We start from the raw sequence: 15339 nt of genomic DNA, 5'->3' as shown, positions 1-15339 counted from the left end.
TAACATATGCGTTAAGTAGTCATGATGACTTTTCTCTCTTCAGAAAGGCAAAGCTGGAAGGCTTTAACTACATGTCAATCATGACAGACAAATGGCTCTGGAAGAAGATGAAGTGTTCAAGTATTCATTTATGCCCTCAGTAGTCTTCATTGAATCGGCATTACAAATCATGCTCATTAATTAGTTTGTGAAGATTATTTCCCTAATATCAAGGAAATATAGTTTTAATGCAGAATTTGGATGACCCATAAACTTTGGCATCAAAAAGGCAAAAATGAATGGGTTAAGCAATAGTATTCCATAATGAAAGTGATAATGACCACAGTAGTGAGTGACAATAGGGGAAGATAACAATTCCAAAGAGTCTTTATACAAACCCACAACTCATAACAATTGTAAGACAAACTATTTTCATGTAGATTTTTTTTTCCTTTTTCTTGTTTTAATATCAGGGATTGAACTCAGGGGTGCTTAATCCACTGAACCATATCCTTAGCCCCTTTTTTACATTTTTATTTAGAGACAGGGTCTTGCTAAGTTACTTAGGGCCTTACTAAACTGTGGAGGCTGGCTTTGAACACATGATCCTCCTACCTCAGCCTCCTGAGCCGCTAGATTTATAGGAATGAACCACCACGCCTGGTCTTGTGTAGTTTTTATTTCTACCAAATGGTATCACTCTCTATTTGCTGAGGATCAGTGCCAAGCCTACCAATCTTGCACTCTTTGCTCAGGAGTTTCCCTGTGCTAGAAAACAAAACAAAACACAAAAACAGCTTCTATTTAATCTTTTGCCAAATATGAGCAAATCTTCAGCATTAATGTTAATGCTAGTCCTTTGGAAACTATTTCCCTTCTCTGAAGATAGTTAGCTCATCTTCCTCTGATCATTCATATAATTTAACTTACTTAATAACATGATGATCCCTTTTATTTATGAATGTAATTCTTTTTAATTTTCCTTTTAGGTCTTAAGTTTGTATTCCTCTAAATATGAATGGTCTACTGATCTAAGAAAGCGTCATGGATTAAAGGTAAAGGAAGTTTCTGAGATGGCAGAAAACAAATAAAAAACAAACAAACAAAAATGCAGCCTGACAACTCTGAAATTTTGCCTGGTTCTAAAGCAAAAGTTTCTTCAGCTACCTGCTTTTGCATTGCTTTTAAAGCCTATTCCTAACTTACTTAAATCCTTTTATTGTTTGATTCTGACTGATGGTTGCTATGGGGTGAGCATAGTAAGCAAGACTAGGAGAAAACTGTATAAATGCCAAGAGCCTAAACCAGGACCAAACTAAATGACAGACTTGGGAAGCTCACAGAGGAGAAGGTAAATATGAACAATCTGTCTCAGGGTTCCTAGGTTTGAAAACAGATCCCAAAGAGATCAGGATCAACTGTGACTTCACAATGAATAGCACCATTTTTTTTTTTTTGTCAGAAAGGCAACTAATAAAAACATCCATAATAAAACAAATATGTGTGTATGTATGTATATGTATGTGTGTGTGTGTGTGTATATATATATATATATATGTATATATATATATATATATATATATATATATATATATATATATTAGAATTAAATGTATTGAACCCAGCAGAAGCAGGACCTTCTCAAAAGAAGAAAAAATTTCTCCAAAGATACAAAAGTTTTGCACCATAGAATCACATTCACAAAGAAGTATGTTGGCTTCAAACTTGAAAACCAGGACAAGAAAACCATCCAAGCATATATCAACTTCCCAGCAGAAATGGTGGAATTTTTAATTATGGAAAAGTACAATATTTTCGGATCAGTGCATAGTGGAGGAAATGTTTTTGTTTTTGTTTTTTAAGTGTGCCAAATGTTCCTGGAGCTCCCTCCCTCTTTTCCCCTTCTCTTCTCCTGTCTTTGGAGTCAGTCTCCCCAGGGTAATTTCTAGGATGGCGATTGGGCGGCTGCAGAGACCAGGACTCAGTTCCCCTGCCCCAGTCTGAGAATAGTGGGTGGGACTCAGCGCAGAGTCAAACCACTATCAGGTTCCTATGCAGAGTTTTCCTACACTTTTCCTGCACTAGATCCTGAGGCAAAAGCCAGCGAGCAGCCTGGGAAGGAACTCCTGGCAAAGGACACCTGCGAGGGAGTGTGTGCTGCCTGCGACTGAGTGACCCAGGGTTTGCGTGACTTCACCATGGTGGGTTTTGGCCCCCTCTTTTTCTTTTGCGGTCCTGTTGTGCAGAGAAAGAGAGGAGGCGGGGCAAGGTCTCAAAAGAAATAGAATGCTGTAGGGAAAAGAACCGCTAGGGATCCTTTGGGGTCAACAAAGAGAGCTACAGAGCGACATCGGGGGAAAGCAAAGGCGAGAGCGGATTGTTTTAGAGCAACGTGAACAATCGTGTCTGCGGGACACGTCGCGTCCCGCCTAGCCTGTTGAGCAGGTTGAAGAAGTGAGTCCGCGCCGCGGCTGTGTGTGCGGTGCGTGCCCTCGCGCGGGGACTGACAGGTGCCATTGCAGGGACCCCTCGGGCACCCACTGCCTCCCGCCTCTGACGCTCTTTTTCTCCGTTCACAGTGCGGATTTGCAAGGCGCGCCCCGGAGCTCCAGCAGATCTGGAAACACGGTCCCCAGGTCTGGGAAACCGCTAAGTAAGTGGTCGCGGCGTAACCCTGGGGGGTCGAGGCTTTGCGGGGAGGCTGCGGGTCTCTAGGGCCCCTGGCCAGGGCTCTTCCTTTTACCCTTCCTGGGAAGATTTCCTTGCGCTCCCAGCTGCCCAGCCCCAGGGAGCCCGGGCCCTGTTCCCACGCTGGGGAGGAGCAAGGACGCAAAGGAGACGACGCCCGGGTGTCCGGCTCAGGGCCCCGGGGACCCGCGGCGCCCGAGGGAGGAGCAGTGACCGGGTGGGCGCGTGGCCGCGTCGGCGGCTGCGCTGGCGGGGCCGGGCCGTGAGAACGTGCGGAGCGCGCCAGGCAGCTGCTCTCCCACAGCCAGGGCGCCGGGCTGCTGAGCCCTCCCGAGCCGCGGAACTCCCCGGCCTCCCGCTCAGCGGGCGACCCCTAGCAGCAGAGGGGCTTCTTCTGGACCTTAGAGCCCGCCGGGGCTGGGGACCGCGCTTGGGCTTCCCTGGAGCCTGCAGGCTGCAGGGTGGGTAAGCGATTCGCCTTGCTCCTGGGCTACATTCTGTGGTCATTGCTTTGCCTTCAGAAAGCAGCCAGCAAACTTCCAGAGGGTTGCTCAAGGGCTCCACCAAAGTGTGTGTGTGTGTGTGTGTGTGTGTGTGTGTGTGTGTTTTACTGTCTCATTTCTGTTTTATTACGAAGGTGACACTTTGGAAAACGGTGGGCGGGGGGGGTCACCATCGACACTGCCTCTGTCTGTGTGGGCAGCCTGTACAGGATCTGCTGTGACATTTGTGTGAAGGGTCTGGCTTCTAATGTGGTCATGTGATTTCAGAGTATGGATTTCATGCATCTTTCCTGTGCTCACTGGTTTTCACATGGCTGTTCCTTTATTTTACCTTTGATAAACATTTTACATCTTTTGAAACCAGAATATTGTACCACTTATTTATGATGAGAAGACTAGTTGGAGGTATCTTGGTTCTTAAGATATTAAAACCCACTGAATTTTAAAGAGGAAATATTTTGTTTTTCTCTTGAACTTCATTTATAGTGCATCCTTAGTGACTTTTTCTTAAGGATCAATCTTCCAATGGTGATTTCATTAAATGTCTATCTACTTTATTAGAACTGGACCTGGTATAAATATTGTTAGCATTTTTCTTTACACACGGGTAAGTGTTGAAGCATGTGATGATAGTGATTTTTATATCTTGGTTCATAATGGAAAAATAATCTGTTGCTTTTTCTAAAATGGCTATATATATATACATTTTTTTCAGGAGTCATCACTTTATTTAACAGTGGTAGAAATCATGATAGGAACAATGTAACTCTAGCAGTGTCTACAATTCCAAAGCAAAATTTAAATTTGTCCAAAAGCCATCTCAACTATATTACTTTCTCTGTGCAGGTTGAGTTTCTTTGCTTTGTTCAGTTATTAAACATCTGGGTCTATGGATCTATTTCAAGCAGTCATGGAGTATTGGAAATTGTTCTCAAACATTTGAGTTGCTGTATTTTTAGAGAGATAGCACTAATTCCCAAAGGGAATTGTGACCCATTAGAAAAATAAGAAGCCTGAAGTTCAACCAGGAAGGCCATGCTGCTTCTTGTCAAAACAACAGACTTTACATAAAGATTGTGGTGGTAGACTAGTAGGAAAGAGTAAATGTTTCACATAAGATAGACTCATTTGTAAGTCTTAAAATACATCAGCAAACTTATTTCTGTTAACTTTATTAAGTAGGAATTTGTAATGAGGAAATGGGCATCTTCTGTTTCCTTCTTGTACTGTAGGATCTTTCTAGTATATGTGGAAAATAAAAATGTTTTTCTCTCAAAATCCACCTGAATTCTAAAGTCCTTGGTTTGATATGGTGCTTCATACTGCAAGAAAACTGAACAAGCCCTTAAAGATCTTCTTTCTAGGTGTTCAGGTATAAAATAACATATGAGAGAGTTTTCTGTCATTTGAGGGAAAGGCAGGAAACAAACTACTTTCTTTCTCTCTGGCAACACACACACACAAATAAGTGTGGAAACTTCTCAATGCTCTGTATTTTTATCTCATAAATATTCTTATTAGATGATTTTGTTTTAAAACATTTTGAAAAGTTGTTATAATTAATATGCTTCAGCATAAACTTAAGTGATAACATTACAATAAAATTTTAAGAATAATACATCAATACTATTTTTAACTTTCAAGAATTTTGTCAGATATTTTTCAAAAAACATCAAAACATTTAAATGTTCAGCTAACATCACTTATTGACACATTCATTAAGATATTATAAATCTTGAATTTTGTCAGAAATAAAATTCAAAATTATTCAAATTCAAAATAATACAAAGCAACAAGGAGCTAGGGTGGTGGCTCAGTGGTACAGTGCTTGCCTTGCACATGGGAGGCACTGAGTTGGATACCCAGAAGCACATAAAAATAAATAAACAAAATAAAGATATTGTATCCATCTACAACTAACCAAAAAATTTTTAAATATTAATATTAAAAGTATTGTTGTATTTACATTTTTTAACAATTTAATGACTGTGTGAGAGTAGAATATTCTTTCCTTTTTACAAGTTGGTTTAAGATAATATGGTATGTTACTCCAAAATCCCTGATTAATATTTCTTCAGAAATAGATATCAAATTAGGTTAAGAATTAATCTCGTAAGTTAAGAGGAAATGGAAAGATAAAGCAGTATTTAGACAAAACACACTGACAAGTATGTTACTGATGGGGAAAAAATGTGATTTTGAACAACTTTCAACATGTCGGTTTCACTAGGAAGTGGCTTGGCTTTTATTTGCTAAGATATTTAATTTTATGGCACTGTTTTTATCCCACTCAATTAGAAATATTTATCCAAGCAACTTTCCTTAAACATTCCTATTTATTACTTTCCTGTGCCTTTGTAGAAACAAATACTTTCCCTTCTAAAGCATCAGTAATTGCAAAAGTTTTTCTTTCTAGGCCTCTGGATTTCTTCTGTCAAGTGCCCTGTAATAGTTTCTTTGAATGTCTCCATATCGACTTGATACAAGAAGAAATTTGGCAATCTTTAGTTCTTTTGTTGAACCAATTTATCTTCCTATAAACCATTAAAAAAAAAAAAAAAAAACTCATTGCTGGTGTAATCTTTTGGCCATCCTGAGTCACATATGATTCTTCTATTTTCTTTCAAAACAGTTTTGAACTAATGCACCTATTTCATATTTTTTCCCCTCTTGCCTGAGTCCAGGTTAGCAGGCTTCGTTCTACTATATCTGGGGGTAGGAGCTTATAGAAGCGAAGAATTATTTGAGTTCTCCCTCAGCCCACGTGAGGAAGAATACTACTTTTTAAACTTGAGTGGCTCTTGGGGCATGATTTCCTTTGCCTCAAAAAATGTGACTCTCACTGCTTGTAGTTGTAACTTCTTTTACCTGGCAATGCCCTCTGGCCATTAATAATCTTTTATGAACAGAAACCCTCCCTTTTATGAAACTGAAGCCAACTCAAATTAATTAATTCACATACCAACTCCTCTGTCTCACATGGTAAGAATTAGCAGGAAGTCAACACAAGACAATGGTGCTAGCAGTGAACACCCTGAGGAAGGGAAGTCAGGCCAACTCACTACTTAATCCTGATTTTTTTTTTCTAGAGCCTACCTATCTTTATATTCTCTCTTGTTATACCACAGTATACTGAAAATACCTTTTAAAAATGTCTTAATTTCCTACCAAACTCAAATTTCCCTCAGGATGACCATCCTTGGATTCACGGTGCTCAAAGAGTTCCATACTAAGTATCTCATGAGCTGAATGCCGTCCCCATCATTATTTAATTAAGAATTTTTGTGTCTTAATGCTACAAGTAATTTTGTTCAGGAATACAATGTAAAGCACAACATTTGTTTTGTGAGGACCTCACGTAGAATCTTATGGCCTTGGTCATGCAGAGACCCTTCCTACATGCTTTGCAGTCTGTTAACTGCTTGTAAACCCATGAGCATTTTGTCACCATCCCTTGATTACTCTTTTCCTTTCTGAGTTTAGATCTTTCACTATTTTACCTTCTCCTCTTTGCCAGTGTGTATGGGCCTCTGAAACTTTCCACCTTCCTAGAAATCTAAAATAACCAAGGTTTTTCTACATACACTGATCTGCTAGCATTTTCAGGATTCCATGAAGTAACTAGGTGTTTGATTTTGACTCTTTGACTTTGACCTTAACTTTCTCTGCTTCCCTCTGGGGACCCTCTAACACACCCCAATCCCTGGGTCTTCTTATCATTTAATATTTCCCCAATTGAAAAATCTGAGCGTTCTGATCACAACCACCTATCCTTCCAAAAATTTTCCTCACTTGTCACCACCTACACCTTCCTCTCATTTTTGCTTCCTAGAAACATTTTATTGTTTTCCTCTCATTATCACATGCATCTTGGAATAGCAATTTTAACTCTGCTCTAATCCTCAAATCTCTTCCTAGTAAACCTATCAGAACCTGCCTTCTAAATCTCAGCTTCAATTTAATGTCTGCTTTACCTTCCTTGCTGTGGATTTAGCTGGACAAAGTATGTGACTGTATCTTTTGTTCAACTACAAACTAATTCACACCAATTTCAGTTTAAGGGAAGATTAACAGTGCTATGAAATTATTTTATTCTTTCCTGGTTAATTGTTCATCAAATGTCGATAGTGAGTATTCTGGATTTTTAGAGGTATTTTTAGTTTACTCCAGTTATTCTCAATCTTTGTTAGAGTAGAAAACCATACTCCCTAATTCACAGAGACTGTTAAGGTAAATTTGGACAAATTTGGAAATGTTTTTGGCCAGTTCTGAATATAAGAACTATTTTCCTAAATTGAGTTATAATATTTGTCTCCATAATATTCATATTCTACTTTTACCACTTTTAGTACTCATTCAGAAGTATTTTACATATAGCAATGCTCAGACAATATTTAATTCTTTGAAACCATTCTTACTTAATATGGGTTAAGAATCGCATTACCATCAGAGATTTTCTCCTTTGAATGTACTCCTATTTTTCTTAAAATGTGATCCCTGGTGTTGAACGGAGAACTGTCCTAATATCATCGAATATACTGGATTACCTCCTTTCCATAGTGCATAGTAGATCACCTAAATTCTAATCTAACTTTTCCCTCATTTTTTTATATCTCTTCCCTACCCCATCTCTCTCTGTATTCATACTGCAGTGTTTAATTACACATCTTTGCTTTCATTCTTCTAAAATTACATTTCTTCCTGATTTTACATTTGACTACTTCATTTGGGACTTTAAAAAATACTTCCTGTAATTAAATGTAACCTTTACCTTTAGATAGCTTATTGTTCCGGAAGGTCAAGATCTTTTTGAATTTGGATTCCATAAAGCAGATGACCCATTTCCCCAATTTAGAGGCATTTACACATCAGTACATAATTAGTATATTCATCCAAATAACTGTAAAATGCTGAACTGGAAAGACATTTGGTATGATCTTAGACACCTTCTTCCTGCTTCAGTTAGCCCATGAATTAGTCCACTTTATAAGGCTGCTCAACCAGTTGCATAGTTAAATAACTCTTCTTGAAGTTTACATTCCTTTGTGTGGCCCAAGAGTATACTGTGATGGACCTGGTCAAATTCCTTGCTGCAATGTTTCCACTTTCTGCACAATAGATATTAAGTAACCTTACTGAAGACAAAAGGAGCTAACACTGTTATAATGCTATGCCCCTGTGCTCTCCAGTGCTTTGTTGGTAACAGTACTTCACCTTCACCTTTTGTTGTTGTTGTTTTTTTTTATGGTACCAGCGATGAAACCCAAGGGTCCTTTACTGCCAAGCAACATCTCCAGCCCTTTTTATTTTCTTATCTCGAGACAGGGTCTTTCTATGTTGCTTAGGGCCTTGGTACTTATTGAGGCTGGTCTTGAACTTATGATCCTCCTACTTCAGCCTCCTGAGTTGCACACATTACAGGTGTGCACCACTGTGCTTGGCAGCCCTTCACATTTTGAATGCTCACATACTGTATTTTAAGAATTCATTTAAATTCATTTAATGCCTGAAATTAATATTAACTTCACTGGGCTGAATTTGGTAGAATCCACCTTCTATATTTTGAAAATTAAAGTTCTGGCTAGATTCCTCATCTTCTGTCAATGCTTCTCTTTATAATATTTTAAAGATGATTTTAATAATTCTCTTATTTTATTGACAAATACTTTCAGTGATCCATAGTATAATTTCTCCATATTAGTTGGTAGAAAATCAATTTAAATCATTTAACATCATATTATAGCTTGATTTGTGAATTTGCCATTTTAATTTTTTTCTTTTTTAAAAAATCTACATGAATATTACTTTCTTGAGGAATAGGGAGGAAACAAAACAAGGACAGCTTGTCTGATCATCTTCTAAGAAGTGGATTTCTTCATTCCCTGAATCCAGTATGCATTTACTGTATCTAATAAAAATGCTATCATTCTGTTCTGGCCAGAAATTTAAAGGACTTTTTGTTTTTGTAATTTTTTAAAACTCTAGCTTGTTTCATGTTTATCAGTTGATGATTCTCTTCTGACAATGTGCCACCCTTCAGTACTTCTCTCAATAAATATTACAGATTATGATTTTCACTGGGAGGAGATACAGACTACATTTATAACAGGGTTCCTGACTTAAAAAATTTAAAGTCTGCACGTGACAGAAAACAAAAGCAAGACCTGGGCTCAGGATTATATGTGTCAGCACTTAACAATGAACTTGACATGTGTCGGACAGTTTTAATAGGTTCTAAGGAATTCAGAAGGGAGGTGGTCCTTCAGAATAGGAACACTGAGAAAAACTTTCCAGAGAGATCTAGGGCATAGCTGAGATTTTACAACAAGCCCAGAATAAGACCCTTATGATTTAAATTATAGAAAATAGAGGGTAGAGTATTCCAGGCATAAAATAAAGAAAAAAGAAAAAAAGATAAGAGGCTCTGAAGGGAGCAAGGGAGTTGTGTGTGTATGTGGAGTGTGTGTGTGTGTGTGTGTGTGTGTGTGTGTGTGTGATCAAGGTATGGAGGCAGAAAGAGTAACACCAGACTTTTGTAATCCAGCTCTTTGAATACTCTTTATTATTGAACTTTCTGATGATTGTAAGCTGAATCATCTGTTTTCACCATTAGACTGATGCTATGTGGGAAGAGGAATTATTTTGGTTTAGTTCCCTATTCTATGCACAGACACCTAATAGAATTATTTGATGTCTCTCAGTAAGCACTCAATAAAAATGTGTGCTCTGATATGGACCTTCTTGGAGCAATGAGATTATGTTGGGGGATATTTATTTGCACAAAATATTTAAGATAAAAAGGAGTTAGATTACAAGAGGACAAAGATGTCAGGTTAGTCTTTTGCTTTATTAGGTAATGTGGAACCTATATTATGCTATTTTGAATTTTGGAGAACTAATATATGACAGATGCATTACTTTTAAGTAGATAAGTTCAGACTATTTGGAGTTTGAAATGCATTTGTAGATTTAACTAGAAAATTATTTAGCATTTTTATCCTGTGTCTTAGTCCATTCAGAATGCCATAACAAATTACGGTATACTGTGTGGCCCATAAACAAAAGAGATTTCTTTCTCAAAATTCTGGTTTCTGGGAAGTCCAGGATCAAGAGCCTGTCAGATCATTTGTGGGTGAGGGCCTACTAATGCATAGATGGACAGATGTCCATCATCTTCATAAGGTAGAGAGGACAAAGGATTTCTCCAGTGTCCTTTTCATAAGGGCCAAATATCCATTCATGAAGTCTCTATCCTCATGCCTTGGTCATGTTCCAGAGGTGCCACCTCCAGATACTGTCACACTGAGGATTAGGTTACAAAATATAAACTTTCCAGGAAACGCAAACATTCAATCTATATTATGGAACATAGTATTCATCCTTCAAGTTGTGAAACCCTATGACTTTGATTTTATGTTTTTACTAGGAACTAGTATTTAATTAGTTTGTTTATATGTGTGTGTGTGTGTGTGTGTGTGTGTGTGTGTGTGTGTGTGTATATATATATATATATATATATATATTCATATTGAGAGGAATTATCTATTTATCTCAATTGTCAATCATTTTACAGCTTCATGTGTGCATTAAGTAGTTAAATTATATGTGCTTTTTATTACAATAGTCCCCCTTATTCATGGTTTGTTTTCTGTGGTTTCAGTTCCCAGCAGTCAACTGCAGTCTGATAATATTAAGTTGAAAATTCCAGATTAACAACTCATAACTTTTAAATGTATCATTATAATTGTTTGAGTTCATTATTAGTTATTGCTGTAAATCAATGTGCTGTTAATCTCTTAATCGCTAATTTATAAATTCAACTTTATCATAGATATGTATGTATAGGAAAAAACCATAGTACATATTTTGGTACTATCACAGTTTCAGACATCCATGGAACATCTTGGAATTTATCCCCACAGATAAAGGGGGGGGCTTGCTATTCTGCTCAATTAAAAAAATAAAGGACAAGTAATATCAATATTCCATCAGTATAATAAGAACTTTTAAGTTGCATATTTGTGAGCTTAAAGCTTACTCAATATAACCCTGTGCAAAGTATTTAGGAGGTTACAAATGTAGTAAGGAAGAAGAATTGGATAAGGACAATAAAACTGTCAATAATTGAGATGTCAAGGTTTAAGAGAAAATCTTCTCACACTGGAATGGAACTGTATAGTGGTTACCAAAAGATTGTCTTTCCAGTGGAACCTCTTAGGGTAAAATTCCATTTTTTGCAGTTTTAAAATATTTACAGACACTAACTATAGTTAGCATTCCCCCCTTGTCCACCTCTATTCCAAATAATAATTTAAGATGCCAAAGCTTCTATTTCTGGTTCTTTTCTGCGGTGGCTGGCTCAAAGTGGTTCTGAAGCTCTTGCTATGTAGTCCCATGCTAAAATATTGAGCAGGAGTTTGTAGGAGAGCTGTGGTTTTCCTTAATAAGAGTTTATATTTTGCTTGGAGAGCTGCCTTTCTTTTCCCTCCTTTTTCCTCTTCTCTTTGAAGGTAAGAGTTCACCTTGACTTAACCTGGTTAACACCTACAGCTCAACGGCTGGCTTGTTCAAGATAAAGAAGGTCTCATTTGAGGGGTATCACCAAGTCACCCTCCACAAAAGTTTTCCCACTAGTATTGACCTGTGCCTGAACTTCTTTGAGTTGATTTAGTATTCTGGATTGTATCTCTAGGATTCCATAGGATAGCTTTTTCATAAGAGTAGTACAACATTGTTTTCCCAATAGCAAAAGTTACTTTCACTACATTGCCTTCTGCCTTCCAATCAAGAGCATTGTACTTGGATATAGACTTTTAAATTTTTATTTATTTATTTTTTAAATTTTTTGGTACTAGAAATTAAATCCAGGGATAATTTGCCACTGAGTCATATTCCTGGCTCTGCTTATTTATTTATTTATGTTTTATTTTGAGACAGAGTTTCACCAAATTGCTTAGGGCCTTGCTAAGTTGATAAAGCTGATCTCTATCTTGAAATCCTCCTGCCTCATAGACTTTTTAAGTTAAGAAAGGAAGTCTCAGAATGTGGGACATAGGTAAGAAAGTAGAACCAAATAGGATCTATACGTATACAACATTATGGTGCCCAACCAGGAAAAGGAAAGCCAAAGAAACCAGAGAGGATAGTGAAAAGAGGTGTTTTATCATAGATTTGCTGCCTGTTAGTTTTCTTCATAACTGTGGATGATTAGGACAATTTTTCCACATCAACATGTCATAGCCTTAATTATCTATCTAAATCAAATCAGAGTAAAATGAGTTTAGTTCTTTTTATTGTGATATTGGATCTGTTTCAGTGCATAGTGAAAATTAGTAGCTGTGTTTGGCTATGATTTTTTTAACTGTCTTTGATAAATGATAATTGGTCAGGAAATACAGATCTCAATAATTTTTGCTGCATGCTATATATCAGGATCATTTTAAGTGGCTTATGAGTCACGCCAGTCATGCTGTGTTCATAACTCAGGCTGTTAATGTGACAGCCACACTGCAGCCTCAGATCTCTTTCTCAAATACTGCATTCAGCCAGTTGTTTTAGTTACAATGTGTAGTCAAATTCTTTTTAGTTTTCATGCCTTCATCTTTTATACATATTTTTCTACTTCTGAATACATTTACTTGTTTTCACTGTTTCCTATTTAATTCACCTTAATTATGACTCTTTTGGGAAATTGATTGACAATGTACCAGGAGAATTTAGATGCAGATTTTTGGTGTCTCCATCAGGACCTGTCATGATATCACAATGAACTGAATTTATTTCTCTACTCCAAAACTTGCTTGAAATATTCTGTAAGAATCTAGGATTGGCTTGTTCTTGAAAACCATTCCTTAAAATGTAATAATAGGAACTTAATAAGTACATTTGAAGTATATGAATGAATGAATGTTTGAATAGATTGATAACAGATTCTGATAAAATCAGGTAGAGTCATTATCAAAAGAAGGTTCTAAAGAAAATATGATGTGATAAAGTCCAGATCAGAAACAATCTGTGAGGTGAATAGAGAGCCTACATCTTGGGCGCAAATTTTTACCCTTCACACATCAGACAGAGCACTAATCTCTAGGATATATAAAGAACTCAAATAGTTAAACACCAAAAACACAAATAACCCAATCAATAAATGGGCCAAGGACCTGAACAGACACTTTACAGAAGAGGATATCAATCAACAAATATATGAATAAATTTTCATCATCACTAGTAATTAAAGAAATGCAAATCAAAACCACTCTAAAATTTCATCTCAAGTTAGAATGGCAGCCACTATGAAGACAAACAACAGTAAGTGTTGGCTAGGATGTGGGGGAAAAGGTATACTCATACACTGCTGGTGGGACTGCAAATTGGTGTTGCCAATATGGAAAGCAGTATGGAGATTTCTTGGAAAATTGGGAATGGAACCACCATTTTACCCAGCTGTCCCTCTCCTTGGTCTATTCCCAAAGGACTTAAAAACAGCATACTACAGGGACACAGCCACATTGATGTTTATCACAGCACAATTTACAATAGCTAAACTGTGGAACCAACCTAGATGTCCTTCAATAGATGAATGGATAAAAAAGGATGTAGCATATGTACATTACTCAGCAATGAAAGAGAATAAAATCATGGCATTTTCAGGTAAATGGATGGAGTTAGAGAAGATAATGCTAAGTGAACTTAGCCAATCCCAACTAGCCAAATGCCAAATGTTTTCTTTGATATAAGGTGGCTGATTCATAGTGGGTTAGGGATAGGGAGCATGGGAAAAATAGACAAACTCTAGATAGGGCAGAGAGATTGGAGGGGAAGGGAGGGGGCATGAGTTTAGAAATGATGGTGGAATGTGATGATCATTATTATCCAAAGTACATGTATGAAGACATGAATTGGTGTGAGTATACTTTGTATACAATCAGAGATATGACAAATTGTGCTCTATATGTGTAATAAGAATTGTAATGCATTCCACTGTCATATATAAATTTTTAAAAAAATCTCTGCTCACAAAAAATAAATAAATAAAATCACAAAACCAGTCTGAAAAAAAAGTTATTAAGTTTACTGTGAATGTATAAAAGTATATATTTTTTGAAAAATACTAATGTATCAAGCAGTAAAAATGTTAACATTTGGAATTATTGAAAGATATATATTAGGAGGCACCTTAAAATATGACTTACTTGAAACTCATGACTTACTTTGACAGAGAGATAGTTGTGTTATCACAGGAAGAAATCTAAGATTGACATGAGAGTAAGAGATTTATGGAAAGTTTTTAGAAAGTTTAAAAGTTCCAGCCAGTTGTGGAGGTCTTCACCTGTAATCTCAGTGCCTCCAGAAGCTGATGCAAAAACATTGGAAGTTCAAAGTCGGCCTAAGCAACTTAGTGAGGCCCTAAGCAAATTAATGAGACCCTCTTTCAAAAGTAAAATAAATAAGTAAATAAATATGGCTGGGGATGTGACTTAGTAGTTAAGCAACTTGGTTTTAAGTCCTGGTACCCCCTCCAAAAAATTTTCCATATTAAGGGCCTAGTACATTTAAGCATTGTGCTAACATGCTAAGATGATGATTTTTTAAGGATAGCAATTGGAGACATAGCAGAAAATACCATGAATTTTTCAAATAATTGCTATTATTTGATATTAATTGATATTCAAGGCACAGTAGATAAATTCAACTGTCAATTGCCTGAAATCAGTAGTTCTGGTAGCTGAATTTCTGAGATTGATAAATGGAGGAATACAGTTTACTACAAAAGAGTATTCTAGGGCTGAGGTTGTAACTCAGTGGTAGAGCATTTGCCTAGCATGTGTGGGGCACTTGGTTTGATCCTCAGCACTACATAAAAATAAATAAAATAAAGGTACTTAAAAAGAAAAAAAAAGTGGAAAGAGTCCTGTATAATATCGATGACAAGGCTGCATTGGTGGATAAAAAAAAATCAGTTACACAAATGTCTAGTGAGATATAAACTTAGAGCACAAAATTCCTGAGCAGTAACTAGGCATTTGGTAAAAGAATCCAATCATCATATCATTTTTTGAAATATAAAATAATGTTTATGATGCTGAATAAATCCATGTTGTTTTGTTTGAAGTACATGAGAAAATCTAGTCCTACACTAATACATATTTAAAAAGAAGAATGGTAGTAT

At 36.8% G+C, this 15339-nt stretch overlaps 1 protein-coding gene across 4 annotated transcripts in view; it reads left to right on the top strand.

Annotated features, from left to right (window-relative positions):
• Positions 1-2004: 2004 nt before the first annotated feature.
• The window catches only part of Gucy1a1 (guanylate cyclase 1 soluble subunit alpha 1), a 60818-nt gene continuing 47483 nt past the window's right edge, over positions 2005-15339 (top strand). Inside the window, exons 1-3 of one of the 4 annotated variants that reach the window (XM_071614586.1) lie at positions 2005-2180; positions 2559-2632; positions 2972-3132. The gene's annotated coding sequence lies outside the window, so the exon portion shown is untranslated. Of the gene's footprint in view, positions 2181-2307; positions 2462-2558; positions 2633-2971; positions 3133-15339 lie in introns of those variants that run through there. The other 3 variants (XM_071614585.1, XM_071614587.1, XM_027926642.2) reach the window with 3 other exon arrangements.

The sequence above is a fragment of the Marmota flaviventris genome, chromosome 7 (assembly GCF_047511675.1).
Source record: "Marmota flaviventris isolate mMarFla1 chromosome 7, mMarFla1.hap1, whole genome shotgun sequence".
Classification (NCBI taxonomy): domain Eukaryota; kingdom Metazoa; phylum Chordata; class Mammalia; order Rodentia; family Sciuridae; genus Marmota; species Marmota flaviventris.
Note: the sequence above shows the minus strand (reverse complement) of the source record. Positions and strands in the feature narration are given on the sequence as shown.